Source organism: Pleurodeles waltl, chromosome 2_1 (assembly GCF_031143425.1).
Source record: "Pleurodeles waltl isolate 20211129_DDA chromosome 2_1, aPleWal1.hap1.20221129, whole genome shotgun sequence".
Lineage (NCBI taxonomy): Eukaryota > Metazoa > Chordata > Amphibia > Caudata > Salamandridae > Pleurodeles > Pleurodeles waltl.
The window spans coordinates 134,845,181-134,859,213 of NC_090438.1; the positions used below are offsets into that span (position 1 = coordinate 134,845,181).

Consider the following 14,033-nt stretch of genomic DNA (forward strand, 5'->3'; position numbering starts at 1 on the left):
TATCACCCTCATTGAACGTTACATAGGTGAAATCAGTGGCACTAGCAATTACTCTGATGACCAGATGCGTTTTGTCGTCTCTTGTGTGTAAGTGTTTAGCTGCAAGCATGTCTTGTTAAAATGCTCTGAGGATACGTGTGTTCGACTGTCGAATATTTGCTTGAAAAGTCAGGACATATTAAGTCATAATGGTTTAATGCGCTGTGCATAATCTGGAATGTAAGTTCTGCCAAAGTTTAAAAAGCCCAACAATCACTGGAGCTTTTTGATGCTGTTTGGTGGTGGCAATTTTGTGTATTTTTCTAAAAATTAGGGCGCAAGGCTCTTGCCTTCATATGATAATTCGTATGCCCAAAATTAGACCACTAAGGAAGGCTATTTTTGTTTTTTTTTAAATTAAGTTTATAGCCTAATTTGGCAAATCCCATAACAGTGCGGCTTACCCATCTTATATGTTGAATGTGATCATCATCCATAAGGTAGATATCATCTAGATAGGACAATGCCTCAGGATCAATGCCGTCTAAAATTAAAAGTAACAAGAGCTGAAAACAATCATGGACTGTTATTTTATCCTTGTGGGAGGTGGCAAAAGTTTTTCTGTGAGTGTTCAAACTTGTTAAATCCCTACTTTCAGGCGCTATATTTTGGCAGAAAAAAACATTGGAAATCTCAAACGTTTTTTAATATTTTTTGCGCGCTATATTATTAATAAGTGCTTTATGTGTGCATCTTGAATGGCAGATGTGCATGTGTGACTATTTAAATTTCTGTAGTCTAAGACTATTCTATAGGAATGGTTCGGTTAGCCATTATTTGTTGCTGTTGTGTCAAAGTAAATGCTGAAAAGATGTCCCTCACTCGGACATGTTGCCAGGGAACGTTACCAGATTTCAGTGTCTGTAGTATCCAAACCGGCTGCATAATGGACCATAGCTGACTTTGTCAATGTTGTTAAAATGAAATGTCACTTTGTTCAATGTCTATTGCAGACAAAACAATGTTGTTTAAAGTGTATATTCAGTCAGACAAGGTGTTAATCCCATTATATACAATGGCTAATGACTTCTGTAAATTTTCCTAATCTATTTGCCTTAATCGGGTGTAGGAGGCTGGACTGGCTTGTAGTGAGTACCAAGGGGTACTTACACCTTGCACCAGGCCCAGGTATCCCTTATTAGTGTAGAGGGGTGTCTAGCAGCTTAGGCTGATAGAGAAGGTAGCTTAGCAGAGCAGCTTAGGCTGAACTAGGAGACGAGTGAAGCTCCTACAGTACCACTAGTGTCACTTGCACAATATCATAAGCACAATATCATAAGAAAACACAATACACAGATATACTAAAAATAAAGGTACTTTATTTTTATGACAATATGCCATAGTATCTCAGTGAGTACCCTCAGTATGAGGATAGCAAATATACACAAGATATATGTACACAATACCAAAGTATGCAGTAATAGCAATAGAAAACAGTGCAAACAAGGTATAGTCACAATAGAATGCAATGGGGGCACATAGGGATAGGAGCAACACAAACCATATACTCTAGAAGTGGAATGCGAACCACGAATGGACCCCACACCTATGTGACCTTGTAGAGGGTCGCTGGGACTGTAAGAAAAAAGTGAGGGTTAGAAAAATAGCCCACCCCAAGACCCTGAAAAGTGGGTGCAAAGTGCACCTAAGTTCCCCAAAGAGCACAGAAGTCGTGATAGGGGAATTCTGCAAGGAAGACCAACACCAGCAATGCAACAACGATGGATTTCCTGACGAGAGTACCTGTGGAACAAGGGGACCAAGTCCAAAAGTCACGATCAAGTCGGGAGTGGGCAGATGCCCAGGAAATGCCAGCTGTGGGTGCAAAGAACCTGCCACTGGATGGTAGAAGCTGTGGATTCTGCAAGAACGACAAGGGCTAGAAACTTCCCCTTTGGAGGATGGATGTCCCACGTCGTGAAGAGTCGTGCAGAGGTGTTTCCGTGCAGAAAGACCGCAAACAAGCCTTGCTAGCTGCAAGGGTCGCGGTTAGGGCTTTTGAATGCTACTGTGGCCCAGAAGGGACCAGGATGTCGCCAATTGCGTGAGGGGACTGAGGGGGCGCCCAGCAAAACAAGGAGCCCTCTCAGAAGCAAGCAGCACCCGCAGAAGTGCCGGAACAGGCACTACGAAGTGGAGTGAACCGGAGCTCACCCGAAGTCACACAAGAGGGTCCCACGACGCCAGAGGGCAACTCAGGAGGTTGTGCACTGCAGGTTAGAGTGCCGGGGACCCAGGCTTGGCTGTGCACAAAGGAAATCCTGGAAGAGTGCACAGGAGCCGGAGTAGTGGCAAAACACGCGGTTCCCAGCAATGCAGTCTAGCGTTTGGAGGCAAGGACTTACCTCCACCAAACTTGGACTGAAGAGTCACTGGACTGTGGGAGTCACTTGGACAGAGTTGCTGAGTTCAAGGGACCTCGCTCGTCGTACTGAGAGGAGACCCAGAGGACCGGTGATGCAGTTCTTTGGTGCCTGCGGTTGCAGGGGGAAGATTCCGTCGACCCACGGGAGATTTCTTCGGAGCTTCTAGTGCAGAGAGGAGGCAGACTACGCCCACAGCATGCACCACCAGGAAAACAGTCGAAGGCGGCAGAATCAGCGTTACAAGGTCGCAGTAGTCGTCTTTGCTACTTTGTTGCAGTTTTGCAGGCTTCCAGCGCGGTCAGCAGTCGATTCCTTGGCAGAAGGTGAAGAGAGAGATGCAGAGGAACTCTGATGAGCTCTTGCATTCGTTATCTAAGGAATTCCCCAAAGCAGAGACCCTAAATAGCCAGAAAAGGAGGTTTGGCTACCTAGGAGAGAGGATAGGCTAGCAACACCTGAAGGAGCCTATCAGATGGAGTCTCTGACGTCACCTGCTGGCACTGCCCACTCAGAGCAGTCCAGTGTGCCAGCAGCACCTCTGTTTCCAAGATGGCAGAGGTCTGGAGCACACTGGAGGAGCTCTGGGCACTTCCCAGGGGAGGTGCAGGTCAGGGAAGTGGTCACTCCCCTTTCCTTTGTCCAGTTTCGCGCCAGAGCAGGGCTGAGGGATCCCTGAACCGGTGCAGACTGGCTTATGCAGAGATGGGCACCATCTGTGCCCATCAAAGCATTTCCAGAGGCTGGGGGAGCTACTCCTCCCAAGCCCTAACACCTTTTTCCAAAGGGAGAGGGTGTAACACCCTCTCTCTGAGGAAGTCCTTTGTTCTGCCCTCCTGGGCCAAGACTGGCTGGACCCCAGGAGGGCAGAAACCGGTCTGAGGAGTTGGCAGCAGCAGCAGCTGCAGTGAAACCCCGGGAAAGGCAGTTTGTCAGTACCCGGGTCTGAGCTGACTCGGGGGATCATGGAATTGTCTCCCCAATGCCAGAATGGCATTGGGGTGACAATTCCATGATCCTAGACATGTTACATGGCCATGTTCGGAGTTACCATTGTGACGCTATACATATGTCGTGACATATGTATAGTGCACGCGTGTAATGGTGTCCCCGCACTCACAAAGTCCGGGGAATTTGCCCTGAACAATGTGGGAGCACCTTGGCTAGTGCCAGGGTGCCCACACACTAAGTAACTTAGCACCCAACCGTTACCAGGTAAAGGTTAGACATATAGGTGACTTATAAGTTACTTAAGTGCAGTGGTAAATGGCTGTGAAATAACGTGGACGTTATTTCATTCAGGCTGCACTGGCAGGCCTGTGTAAGAATTGTCAGAGCTCCCTATGGGTGGCACAAGAAATGCTGCAGCCCATAGGGATCTCCTGGAACCCCAATACCCTGGGTACCTCAGTACCATATACTAGGGAATTATAAGGGTGTTCCAGTATGCCAATCTGAATTGGTGAAATTGGTCACTAGCCTGTTAGTGACAATTTGTAAAGAGAGAGCATAGCTATGGGAAACAATGGGTTGTTCATTGGTGAGACACAGTGTTTGATTATGCCCTGATACTGTAGCTGTGTGAGGATTTCCCTCACGGGTGCTCTAGCTTCATGCTTCATTGAATATTGGGGTTGAGGTTGTGGTTCGGATCTGATTGGTATTATATTATAGGGAGAGTCTTTATCCAACCCCACATGGTTTTGATATATCGAGAGTGCCTGCGCCAATGCCCAATGAATAGTGAAAGTCTCCCTGCGCTCTCTTAGAACAAGGGGTGAGAAAGAGGGTTCAATTACCTCTTCGCCATATGGGAGATTACAGTCAAATTCTGGTGGCCAATCTTTTTTGGGAAATAAAATATCATAAATGGTGGTCATGCAATCCCAAAAGATAGTGTCCATTGTGCCCTCAATGTCTCTTTCTGATTGCATTTTTAGTTTATACACCCTATTGGGTGTGGAGATGCGCATGTCTGCAGTCTCGACTTGCAAAAAGTTGTTTGTTGCTTTCACCTCCAGATGCTCTTGAATATCCCGGCGAACTATTGTTGTAGGGAAGTACCCCCTTTTTGGCTTGGTTACCCCCACTTTTTGGTTGCTGTCAGTGTGTTTTGACTGTGTTCACTTGGATCCTGCTAACTTGGACGCAAGTGACTGTGCCTCTCCCTCTAAATTTGGTTGCTTAGGACTGTGCACACCCCACAATTGGCATGCTGGTGCCTCCATATATGTCCCTAGTATGTGGTACTTGGCTAGCAGCATGTATTGTGCCACATATTGGGAGCCCATGAAAAATGTGTCTGCAGGACTCCCATTGCAGCCTGCGTGAAAAGGTGCATGCACCCTTTCACTACAGGTCATTGCACCAGGTCACTCTAAGTCACCACTATGGCAGGCCCTCCTTGCCCAGAGGGCAGGGTGCAGGTACCTTTGTGTGAGGGCACCCCTACATGAGCAGAGGTGTCCCTATGAACTCCAGCTCCATTACACTGGTCTTCGTAAGTGCGGAGAAGCCATTTTACCCTTGTACCGGACACAGGTCAATACCTGTATCCAGCTAAATAATGGTATCTCCGAACCTGGGCATGTTTGGTATCAAACATGTCAGAATCATACCCCAATACTTTTGCCAGTATTGGTTGTATGATTCCATGCACTCTGGGTGCCCCTTAGAGGACCCACAGCATTGCTCCTACTAGTATTCTGGGGTTTTCCGGGCAGCCCATGATGCTGCCACCACTCAGACAGATTTCTGCCCTCCTGCTGCTTGAACAGTTCAGGCAGAAAAAGGCAGAACAAAGGATTTCCTGTGGGAGGGGGAGGTAACACCCTTTCCCTTGGAAATAGGTGTTAGATGGCTTGGGAGGGGTAGCCTCCCCAAACCAATGGTATGCTTTGAAGGGCACATGTGGTGCTCTCCATGCATAAACCAGTTTGCACCAGTCTAGGAACCCCAAGTCCCTACTCTGGCCCAAAACTGGACAATGAAAGGGAGTGACCACTCCTCTGTCCATCACCACCCCTTTGATGGTCCCCAGAGCTCCTTCAGATGGCCACTTGATTCTGCCAACTTGAATCCAAGGTGAGCAGAGACTCCTGGGAGCATCTGAATTCCTATGTCAAGCAGGTGATGTCACAGTCCCCCCCCTGATAGGTGGTCACCCTGCTAGGTGACCAATCCCCCTTCCTGGACTATTTAGCATCTCCCTCTTGGGTGGGTCCTTAGATTTGACACGCAAGATTCCAGCAAGACTCCTCTGTATCATTTACTTAATCTTCCTGCCACTGGGACTGCAACTGGACCCTCCAGGAACTGACAATCTGCAACTTCAGCACAACTCCGCCCTGCAACATTGTTTCTCCGGTTCCTTCCAGCAACTGCAACATTTCCGGGCTATTTAGAGTCTCCCTCTTGGGTGGGTCCTTAGATTCGGCATGCGAGATTCCAGCAAGACACCTCTGCATCATTTACTTCATCTTCGGCCACTGGGACTGCAACTGGACCCTCCAGGAACTGACAGTCTGCAACTTCAAACTCTGCTCTGCAACATTGTTTCTCTGGTTCCTTCCAGCAGCTGCAACATTTCCCTGGATGTGCATCCTCTGAGGGTGACGAGTCTTCAGCCTGCTCAAGAAGTAAGAAGGAATCTCCCTTGGAGTGAAGGATAACTCCCCTGTATCCGCAGGCACCAACTGCAACGATGACCGGCTGCGTGGATCTTCTCTCCTTCGGAGCTGCATGGATCCTGCATCACAGGTAGTGGTCTGGAGTGGTGCCCTTGGTCCTCTTTAACAGCTGCCGAACTAGGAAGATGGTAAGCCTTTGCCTCTTCTTGCAGGACAGTACCCCTGTGCACTGCGACGCTTGCAGCTACCAAGGCTTGTTTGTTCCTCCTCCAAGGGATCTTCAGGCTCTGTGTAGCCCAGGCCCCCAGCACTCCTTCCTGCAAAGCACAGTCTCCTGCCTGCTGCTTCAGCGAAGTGGGACTCCTCTTCAGGTGTGCTGAGTGGGCCTCACTGTGACTTGCTGTGCCTGCTACGAGTGGCTTGCCTGTGACTCTCCCATCCGCTGAGGGTCACCCCGGACTCCCATCCTTGGTTCGAGTTACCTGGACCTTGTGGACCTCTTCAACCATGCAAAACCTTCTTCCCCGACTCTTGCATTTGCCAAGGCTTGTTGGCATTTGCCAAGGATTGTTGGTGGTTTTCCAGCACCACTGACCGACTGCATCATGACCACCGGCGTGGGACATCACTTGCATTACTTCTGGGACTCCTCTTTAGCTCAGGTGCTGCACGCTGACCACCGTCAACCTGGTCCTGCATCCACAGAAGGGTGGGTAGTGGCTCCTGCCACAACCGGACACTCCATCACCAACTGGACTTGGTCCCCTTCCTTTGTAGGTCCTCCTTTGTCAGGATCCACCTTTGGGTTCTTTCAGTCTTGTATGGGTGTTGCACAATCCTCTCCCAAAGTATTCTTGTTGGTTTTGGGAAAACAAGGTACTTACCTCTGTTCTTGTGGTCGCTGAAGGTCACTCTGGTACTCACCTCTTGGGGTTCCTAGTTCCTCATGTACACAAGGAACTACAAGGAACAATACATGTGTTTCTTTAAATGATAGTGACGCACTGTACCACTTGTGAAGACAATCCTATCTCGCTGCAGGCTTGAGTAAAGCACAGAGTGAAAGAACGTCATGCTAAGAAATGTCATGCTTTCCTAGGCGAAAGGACAAGATAAAGAAAATAAAACACCACCACGATTGTGGTTGATTCTAAAATAATAAAATTAAACGGAATAAAGTAGGCTAAAGGGCACAAGCATCAGGCCTTGTTGCTAAAAACATGCCCATCACTAAAATGGCTCTACAACAGAATCTATGAAAGATTCCAATACTGGAGAACTACAGTTACAGGTAAGTAACTGATTTTCATGTTAACTGAATTGGCACATTGCAGTGAATCAAATGTCTCAGTGACATTGATAATTGTGCACGTACATGTTACTGTTAGGGCGTAGACGTGGACTAAAGATTAGTGTTAGACCTATGCTAGGTTTAAGATTAGGTATAGGTTACTGTGTAAGGTGTTAGATTTGAATTTGGTTACTAAGCATAAGCCACCTGGTGTCTGTTGTGTGAGCAGACTTGTTTGTTATGTGGATGGAGTGGCCAGCGTAGGTTTTGGTGCGATTTGCCTTTATGACTCCACTCCTCCTGCTCCCCCACGGGGAACGTAGGCATTTTAAACTCCTGACAGCACCGTGCATTGCACGACCTTGAGGACTGACGACTTGTGACCTGGAACCTGTGACTAAGGAGTGGCTGGCTCCTCACGCTCCCCCCACAGGTTGGAGGCATGACCCACTTGTAACCTACCACAACTCACCTTATTCTGAAAATCCAGAAGTCTGGACCGTCGGCAGTCAAGCCATTGCTGCCAAGGGGTAAACATAGGCTGATGAGGCACTGAGTGGAGATAGCACCCCGTAATCTGGTAGCAGTCCGGGACAGCTCCCAAAGCGGTCCAACAGGATCAGTACTTTTTAAATCCATTCTGCATGAAACCCCTGGCACAGCTGCTCTGTACCACCTTCATAGTGCTTGCTCAGCACCTTCCAGCAAAACATTTCACTGACTACCTTACCAGCCATCTGCCGGCTCTCTTGTGTGTGCATCACCAAGAGCAGCTTAGATACATGCTCTTGTTTGACAGGAATTTAGTGTGCAGTAGATTAGGTAGGAAAGTAGTTAGGAATGTGATCATGCCCCCCAATTCTGTCTTCTCGGTGATGCCATTGAAATGTATATTATTTGTGCCTGTTCTTGTCTTCCAAGTTTCAAGTGTTTTTTCTGTACATTCCATATTTCCTGTCGTCATTTCAGTTGATCATATCATTTGCTCTTCTCTCCACCGAGTCCACTATTGAGTGGGATGTAGCTAGGTCTGTCTGCATTTAACTTTCCTCTGTAACCGTGGTGGTAGTGTTGTTTTCCCCAAGCTGGGTAGATGTTTTAATAGATATCAGTTGCTTCATCATGGGCTCTAAGGGGTCACTTTAGGCATCTGTGTAACAAATCAAAGTGTTGCATAAGTTTAACTTTCCCTGCCACAGCCTCAGCAAAAAGGAGCAGTTGTGGAAGTTTGTGTTTTGACATTGGAGGTCGGTTTTACAATGCAGGTTCTTTCCAACTCTCTTCTAGTGACCATGTTACCTGTAGCAGCTCTACATAAATATACTACTCCCTGAAAAATAGTATGACTTGAAGAACTGATGGATGCAGGTTTTGATACTATCGTCCTCCCTAAACAGATTACTATTTACTATCCAAAAATACTGGATGAGAGCATGTCCTAATATATTATGGTTAAGTAAAAACTCTGGCTATTGTTCCAAGAGTTCCCGTTACCAGTCATGCCATATGATTGGGTGATGCTTACTAAAATCAGTACTTGACAAGAAGAGACCAGAATGTATTAATCACCCTTCCCCCCACCCCAAATAAATTGTGACAGTATCCGTAGTGTATACAAGAATACATTATCATATAACACTTGGCTATGTATATATGAGCATGAAAGACTTACACTTGCTTGTTTGCTTGAGAAACACGTGTTGTGACTGGGCACTCAGCAAGTCATTTTTATTTTACAAAAACTACAAATATAGTTATTTGACGAATTGCCTTGAACACCACTACATAACATGGTGCATGCACTGTATGTGTAAGTGAAAGAAGTATTTTAACTTTTTGATGATATGGTTGTTCTTAGGTCAGTGTTATAAAAAATCAGCAGCTGAGGTCAGTAATATGTGAGTCTGCATTCTTAATAAGTTTTGGTTATCACACAATGGCCATTTGATCACTTTTAAGTAGGAGCACTCCACTAGCTCTTTTACCTTTGCAAGAAAAAATTCATGTTACTGTCCTAGGCTCAGGTACTTTGCCATTGGACGTGGAAGAATAGATAAGGTCCCTCGACTTGTAATTTGTTTTTGTTTTTCACATACTTATCCTTTAGTGTCACAGGAAGCATTTGCAGCTCATAGTAACTTCAGCTGAATACCAGTTTGCAGCCCTCCCATTTGAGCTGACCCTGGGACTTCACCAAGTTGATAGTAGTGGTTACTTCACGTTTGTGAAATGCAAGAATCTCAGTGTTCCCTGTACTTCAACAATTGACTGGTCAAGATGGACTCACTGGTGTTGGAGAACCTTAAGGTCACAGCATCCAGGTTGTTTGACATGGGCTTTTCCATCAACGTATGCAAGTCACACCTAGACAATCTGAGCACCTTCTGTTCATCAAAGCAACATTGGACACAATATCTTTAGACATTCCCTCCTCACAAGAGCAAGTGGACATGCAGGGTATGAGTCTGATGTTTCAAGAGGAACCTCAAATTCCAGTTGTCCTGGTTCTTCACCTCCTAGGTTTGCTGGCTCTCAGTATTCTAATGGTCACGCTGGCATGCTGGCATATGAATTCACTTCTGTGATGCTTCTATTTGCACTGATTTCAACACAGGGCATGCTGTTGGTTATTATGATAATTCCCCTGGATATTGCAATGCATTTGATGTGGCACAAGGGAAACCTTTTTGCCTACCACCAGCAGCGGCCAAAGTTTTGACAGATGCATTCACCTTGGGATGGAGTGTTTATCTTGAGGAACCGAATTGGAAGGAACTGAAGGGATAGATATTACACATAAGCCTGCTAGAGCTGCAGGCAATTCACTAGGCTTTGAAAGCCTTCCTGCCCTCCATTATGGTCAGTCTATCAAGATCTTGACCAACAATACGACTGTGATGTGGCATGTCAGCAAGCAGAGAGTTGTGGATATTTCAGCAGCTGCCGAAAGGCTCGAAAAGCTCTGGGCTTTGGCAGACGTGATCATGCAAGCTCCCTGAATGCCAGAGCCAGCAGACTGAGCCTAAGTTGTTATGCATGTCTTGACTTGCATATTTTAGAACTGAACGTTTCTGGCTTCTTACAGACTGGGTATCAGTGTGACTTAATTGCTAAAATAGAAAGTAAGGAAAGCTTGGTTTAGAATGTTGCAGTTCACAGGTACACACAGAGGAATAAAGACGTGTGATTTACAGCTCTGTGTAGGTTGTAGTCATTGGTGGGTACCCAGGCTGGGGAGAACACTACATCTGGAGATGAAATAGGGGATAAGTAACCCAGAGAAGAAAGTGTTCTCCTGGAGAGTTTGCCATGGTCCACGCAAACTGCTTGTGCATGACACGTGTGCCTTAGTTGGAGTGCTGAGTCGACAGTTGGCATATGTGGATTGAAAGCGCAACTCCAGCTAGTGTAAATCATTTGAATGAAAAGAAAGCTTCACTAAGGAGTCTGTGCATTGTTGGTCAAGAAGCTACGAACAAGACCCTACTAAAAGGAAGGGAGAGGGATACAGAGTGGAGCGTTACGACCTCAGCACCAGGTCGGGAGACCCAAGAAGAAGCACTGGGTTTGTGCTTACTGAGCTGTCCAGTACCTGAAGTGGCACACAAGGAAGGCTGCCAGGTGGCGACTTAGTATAACTCCAGAGTTCTCCACAAGTGACAGGGCTCCAATGGAGACTAAGAACAAGGTAAAAACTTCGAAGACTGTCCTGGATGACCCGGAAGCTGAACCATAGTCGGGCCTCAGTGATGATGCACATTCCCAGGGACCACCGACAGTATCTTGGAGAGCTCTACCCTCAGTGTCAGACGCTATGATGGACAGTTACAATGCTACTCCCTTCCAGAAACCACCGCCACCTTTAGGTATCACCAGAAAGCTAAATATTGGCAATAGGTGGACTGCTTGGATAGAGACATTTGAAGATGTCATTGATGCATTTGAAGAGGCTGATAACAGGAAGATTATCAAATATCTCAAAAGTCTTGCAGGTTTTAAAGAAGTCATAAAGAAAATGCTGAGAACTGACAAAAAATTTACATGCTGTCAGATTAAAAATGTGTTGCATCCGATGTTCAATCTAGTTCCAAATGTCAGTTGTGAATGATACGTTTTCAGTCAAGAACGTCAAATAGTTGGTGAAACAAATAACAAAGTCATGGAAAGACTCAATGCACTCATTAAACACTGTAAGTTCAATCAATTTAATGATGAAGAAACCATGCATCTTAAAGTTATTGAGGGATTCTTGTCTGATTCATTCAGATGACGAATGCTGAGACAAACTCTTATTCTGGACCGAGTGTTGATGGCTGCCAAAGATGAGTAATGTCTGAGAGACAAGCTGCTGACATTCAGGTGTCCAGAGCGAGTAATTCATGAGTGTGAAAAATAATCCGAAGCAAAGGACTGAAGGACACATGAAGAAGAGTGTCCCGCTGTCGGACATAGATGTGAAGGCTGTGGGAAAGAACCATTTTTGACAGTGTGTAGAGCGAAGGACAAAGTAAGTGTGTCATGGCTTGAAGCCAAAATGGTCGCCAGAATGTTCCAGAAGCAATGTTCAACACATGCTCACAAGGCAAAGCAGCGACATCAGTTGAGGCAAATGGATACTAAACGAAGTCGATCGTCATCTAAATTATCGTCAGACAGTCCCTCTGCCTCAATAATAAGTGACAGTGAAGAGAGTGATTGGGCCTGACGTGTCAGAGCAGCCAAATCATACAAACACTGTCCAAAGATTCCATTGAAAATAAATGCATGTTCAATACCCTTCATTATTGACAGTGGTGCAACAATACACATAATGCCTGAAGAGAAATATAATGAATGTTCTCCGTTACCATGTGTTACGAGGTTGAAGACCAAAGTGTATACTTTGGCTGCATCAAAGGCCATAAAGAGTCACGGTTCATTTTTAGCGACAGTAAAGCATAAAAAACGAAAGGTGCAAGCACCAATCCATGTGCTTCAAGGTACAGTGTCAAGTGCCTGTTTGGTCGCTTTCAAAATGGCTGCTGATATGGGTAATTCAATTCTTTTTCTTGTTTCATAGTTTAGAAAAGTTTAAGACTATGAAAGTAAAACTGCACATGAGGATTTCCGTCCTGTTGCTCTGAGACATAGACAAGTTGCTTTTAATTTACAAGAAACTGTTGAAAAAGAACTTGAATCGGTACTTAAGCATGACATTATTGAGAATTCGACTGGTCCAACACTGTGGGTTTTTTCCATTGTTGTAGTGCCTAAAAAGGACAGTGAAGGAGCTGTCCTCATTTGAGTTGACATGTGTCAGGTAAAAAAAAGCAATTGTCTGCAAACAACATCCAGGGACACACATTGTTGACATAATAGCACAATGGAATGGTGCCAAGGTCTTTTAGCAACTTGATTTAAATAAAGGTTATCATCAGTTAGAACTTGAAGAAATCTGCAGGTGCATTACAGCATTTTCCACACCTGTTGGTTTGTTTAAATACAAGAAACTTAGTTTTGGTGTGTCATTAGCTGCAGAACTTTTTCAAGATGTCATTTGACGTACCATACAGCCTGCTGTGAATACATTCAACTATAGCAATGAAATTAGTTTTCAGAGCTACACAGAAGGAGCATAATAAGGCTCTCACGCAGGTATGCCAATTACTCAATGATGCAGATTTACCTTTAGATGCAGACAAGTGTGAGTTTAACAAGACAAAATCTGAAACTCTTTGTTCCTGTCTTTTCTGATGGGAGTATGATGCCTGATTCTGCAAAGGGACAAGCTCTGTAAAATGCTGATCCCTCACAAGATTTTTCAATGGTACATTTATTTCCTTGCCATGGCCAGTTACTGTTCCAGATACATACAAGTCTTTGCCACTGTGAGTGCTTCACTGCGAGAGTTGACGAAGGAAAGTGTTTTGTTTCAGTGGTCACAAGATTGTGAGAAAAGTTTCAGATGAACCAAACATGCCATTGAATATGCTACTGAAATAGCTTACTTCAGTTCAAATCTTCAAACACAGGTTGTGGTTGACGCTAGCCCAGTCTGGTTAGGTGCTATCCTGGCACAGCATAGTGGATGCCCAAATGCTAGACCATATATTGTGGCCTATGCTAGTAGAAGTTTATCCAGGCAGAATCTGCTTACTTGCAGCCTTAGAAAGGAAGTTTAACTGTTGTATGGGCTTGTAAACATTTCCATGTATTCCTGTATAGAAAACCTTTCACGCTGGTAAATGATCATCAAGCTTTGCTGAACATCTTTGGTAATCCAAGAGCCAAGATGCCCCCTCACATTGACCGATGGGGACTACAATTGCAAAAGTATGATGATATAGTTGTGCATCATCCAGGAATGAATCAGAATCCTGATGACTACTTATCGAGAGTGCCTATACAAGGTCACAGTACTCCATCCAAAACAGCTGAGGCCTACATTAATTCCCATTGTGAAGTCAAATAAACTACCTGCCATATCGTTAGCTCATATTCTGACTGCTACGAGGCATGATAGTGATCTGCTGAAGTTAAAATAGATAATTACACATCCATCCTGGAACAAACATTTGCCCTCTCAATAATGGTGGGCCAGCTCCACATCAACATTCTAGAGATGAGGGCCATCATCTGGCCCTGAACTCCTTACTGCCATCTATCACAGGGAGAATGGTATAGATTCTCCTGAGTTCTGCGATAGGAGACCAGAACCAGGACATCTCTCTG

The 14,033-nt window shown here is 45.4% G+C and overlaps 1 protein-coding gene across 2 annotated transcripts in view; it reads left to right on the forward strand.

Annotated features, from left to right (window-relative positions):
* The window catches only part of LOC138262082 (probable global transcription activator SNF2L1), a 1,420,807-nt gene that overhangs the window by 789,432 nt on the left and 617,342 nt on the right, over nucleotides 1–14,033 (forward strand). The gene's annotated exons all lie outside the window — the stretch shown is intronic.